Genomic DNA, 4,399 nt, shown 5'->3' on the forward strand with positions numbered 1-4,399 from the left:
TCTCCTTCATAGCCTGGCTTGCTTCACTCAGCAGTAAATCTTCCATATTCTTCCACATTCTGTCAAAAGCCAAGGTTTTGTTGGTTTTTACGGTTGAATAGTATTCCATAGAGTATATGTGCCACAGTTTTTCAATCCATTCATCTGTACGGGAGCATTTGGGTTGGTTCCATGTCTTAGCAATCGTGAATAGTGCGGCAATAAACATCAATGTGCAAGCACTTTTCCAATGAAGAATTCTTCTGTCCTTTGGGTAGATACCAAAGAGCGGGATTGCTAGATCATATGGTAGTTCTATTTGCAGATTTTTGAGGAATCTCCAAATTGTTCTCCACGGTGGCTGGACCAATTTACATTCCCACCAGCAGTGTAAAAGAGTTCCTCTTTCACCACACCCCCACCAACACTTATCATTTTTTGTTTTTTAAATCTTAGACATTCCAACTGGGGTTAGGTGGTACCTGATTGTTGTTTTAAAAGTTGTTGATAGTTATCCTTACCATACGACTAACTTAAGGACAATTATTTAACAACTATAGATGATGTACTCATGGGATATAAATAAAATCCTTAATACCTTTTAATTTAAAAACTTGTGAAGAAAACACAAAGTACAGGGTTCATTTGCCATATTGGTGCTGAGTAATGTCAGGAAATTCTTCATAGAGTGATGACCACATCCAAGCTTCATGAACTAGTAAGTCTTTTCCAAGAAGAAAGGTGTTGGAGAGGAGGGAGATAAGGATCCCAGAATAAGGCATTAGGTACTGAGACCTGAAACAGCACAGCCTTATCTATAAAGAGCAAGTTGTATGTATTTTTAGGCAAAATTTACATACAGTGAGGACATTAATGAATTTTGAGAAACATCTCCACTGTGTAATTCACACCCCAATCAATATATAAAATATCATCATCTTCGGAAAGATCTTATGCTCCTTTAAGGCAATCTCTACCAACCATGCTTGATCTCTCCTTATTTATTTACTTATTTATTTATTTTTAGGTTTTTGTCATAGGGCACATGTGTTTGCCAGAGGGAGACAGAGAGAGGGAAAGTGAGAAATCATACCCCAGGAGGGATGACCACATCACAATCCTTTCTTTTCCATCTTCCTCTTGATATTTTGGGCATACCTGTGCACAAAACTGGCATGATTTTCAAGTTGCCAATTCTGGGACTCAAACCATGTTTGGCTATGTGGGAGTCCAATGCCTTCACTATCAGGCCACCTGCTGGCTCCTTTGTCCTAATTTTTATCATCATGGGTTGGTCTTTCCTATCCTCAAATTTAATGAAATTATGCTATTATGTATTCACGTATCTGGATATCAACATAAATTTTTGAGATTTGCCCTTGTTTTGTGTATCAGTAGTAAACTTCTTATTGCTGAGTAGTTTTCCATTGTGTGGATTTACTGCAATTTGTTTATTCATTCAAGGTTTGATGTAGCTAATGCACAGTATTTTTATGGGGTTGAGTTGAGGAATGGGGGCTGTATCTCCAAAATCATGGCATATGGTTTACTGAGAGTTTTGACATTATCAAAAGGGCAACAGGTAACTATTCAGGAGTTTCAAGGTAAGATATCTATATAATCATATATCAGTATCTAGTTTATCATTAAGAGGAACTCTCAATCGCTTATCATTAATTATAGTTCACCTTAAGTTCTTAGTCCTTATATCAGTCATCCAGAAGGCATGTACTTCTAATGTTTTATATTCATATTCAGCTATGGTATTTTTGAGCATCTTCCATGTGTTTCATTAGCAAATGCCACATTTGTGATGGTTCTTTAAGGTTTCTGCCACTGTTATTACCTCATAAGGGTACTCTTACTTGTCCATGATCCACCCCTACAACACAGCCTGACAATTTGACACTACTCTGTATTTTCTAGTTACCATCTGGTAATGGAGGAACTTGGTCACACTCGTTCTTTTTGGAGTAAAACATAACATTGTGATTGGGATGACAGCTAAAAGTAGGTCTCTCTACAGTGCAGACACATGGTTACAACAGCTCAGAGGAATTAGTGTTTAAATATTTCATGGTGATTTCGTGTGGGCTACTGGTGCTACTTGGACATCAGTTGGCAACTGCCAGTTGAATTGCCAGTTGTGACAATTTTGTGTATTGTCCAAAGGAAAGATTTTTCTAAGTCTTTTACTGGGACTTGAGCCAAGAATGTAGTTACACAATATACCCTGAACTCTACTTTGTCACAGGAAGTTTGAACATAAGAAATATAAAAAGAACTTGGGGGGGGGGGTCATTCATTTCTAAAGCTTTTGAAAAGATAGAAAATTGTTTGTTTTAGATTTTTCTTTATAAAACTTACATTTTATAATACTCACGTATCTCAGAAACATGGATATTTTAGAGAATAAAACTGTTTTAGTACAGAAAAAACCTGTTCACTTTTAGAGCACTACATGCTTCATAAAATGCTTTATGAGTTGATTTTATGTCAGGGAATTTTGGAATGCATGATGACAAGTGATGCCAGACACTGTGAGGAGAAAAGAAAAAGAAAAATAGCAATAACATAGAAGAACAACTAAGAGGAAATCACCATCCTGTGGTACAAAGTAAAAGACAAATTATTTGCCAGCAGTGGATTTCCTGGAATTCAGGGAACAAAGAACACAGTGAAGATGGGATAAGTTCAGAGATCCTAGAGAAAAAATGAATACAGATTTTCCTGGCAAGCAGGAGGACCTGGGGCTATGAATACCAAAAAACTGGAAATAACCAACATGGCAAAGGCCTCTGATGGGTGATCCAGGACAGAAAGATTCACCAGCCAAATCACAATGCCCATGAAGCAGATGGACATTTAGAAGACTCATTGTTTGGCTGGATTCTCTTTTGCTCATTCTCAGTCTATAGATAATGTGTGTGTGTGTGTGTATACACGTATATATGTATATATATGTATGTATGTATTTATATATGTGTGTATATATATATATATACACACACATATATATATATATATATATAATATGAATGGACCTACATTATTTCAAGATATAATTTATGTTTTCTTGTACATGTTCTCTCCCTTCCTTTGTTGTTGAAGCAGAGAATAATCTCCATGTCTGTTTCAGAAAGAATTCATAGCATAATATCTTGGTCTTCTTTTCATAAATTTAATACTTTATGAGGAATGAGACTTGAAAAGAGAAGGATGTCCCCAGACTGAGTGAGGAGCCTTCAGACTGGAGTGGTACTGTAATCCATGGTCACACAAAACTTAAAGGAAGCTGGATCCCTGACCTGGGTATCCTGATATAATCAAGGAGTCACATTTCCAAGAATGACATGGGGGAAGCATAAGCACCTGATCTAAAGAGTAAGACAAGTTGGAATGATGAGTATGTCAGTGTTTTCACTTACTTCTCATCTCTAAGCAGTTCCAAATCTTTAAGCCAATAGTCTGTAGGACAGAAAGAGCATTCAGCTAAAGACTGAAACTAAAAGACTTGACTACATAGAAGTAGGGAGTGTACTGGTGGACACTAGAAGCTGGAAGAAAAGGGAAGAGCAGTAGATGGATGGAGGGAACTTGGTAAACAGAGTGCATATAAACAAGTGGAATGGGCTATAGAATAATATAGGTCAGTAAATAATGTTGGTGACAGTTTAATATATATCTGCAAATACCTACTGGGTTGTCAGAATTCTAAGTCATAACATATTTCTGCATAAAAATACATAGAAAAATATGTCATGACTTTTCCAATGACTCAATAGTACAGCAAATTTCAAATGTGAATCCCAAGTAACAGTAAATGTTTAAAATGGTAGGGGGGAAAGTATTTGCACAACAGATCACTATAGTACACAACCAAGTTGACAAGTGAGGAAGTACATGTACTTTCTGAGTGGTAAGTCCCTTTCAAACCACAGGGGGATGGGAAACACTAGCAAGGTCATACAGATTTACTGAATGATTGATTATTACTGAAATATCACTTTGTCTAACAGCTTTTAAACTTCTAGGATCAATTCGATCCTTTTACAGTTAACACATTAATTCTGTCATCATTTTACCTTTTAGCTGCAGCATGAAACCATCAAAGGCTTTTCCCTGAATTTCCTCCCAAAGTGAAATTGTGAAATCATGTAAATCTCCAGTTATGCTCACTGATCTACCATTTTCATTTCTCATTTAATCTCTAGCTTGGAGGAAATCTCTTTCTCCTCAAATCCCATTGGGCTTCAACTTTAAAAATAAAACCCATGAAGCCCTCTCACATATTTCTCCAAACAAAGGAACAGTAGACATCACTATTTTCTTGAATGGGGATAAAAGGAACTTTTATCATTTAAAAATCATTATAAGATGAGGGCCCAGTACCAGGGCCACTGGAAATAGAATATTTACA

This window comes from Tupaia chinensis, unplaced genomic scaffold, assembly GCF_000334495.1.
Source record: "Tupaia chinensis unplaced genomic scaffold, TupChi_1.0 Scaffold138322_1, whole genome shotgun sequence".
Lineage (NCBI taxonomy): Eukaryota > Metazoa > Chordata > Mammalia > Scandentia > Tupaiidae > Tupaia > Tupaia belangeri.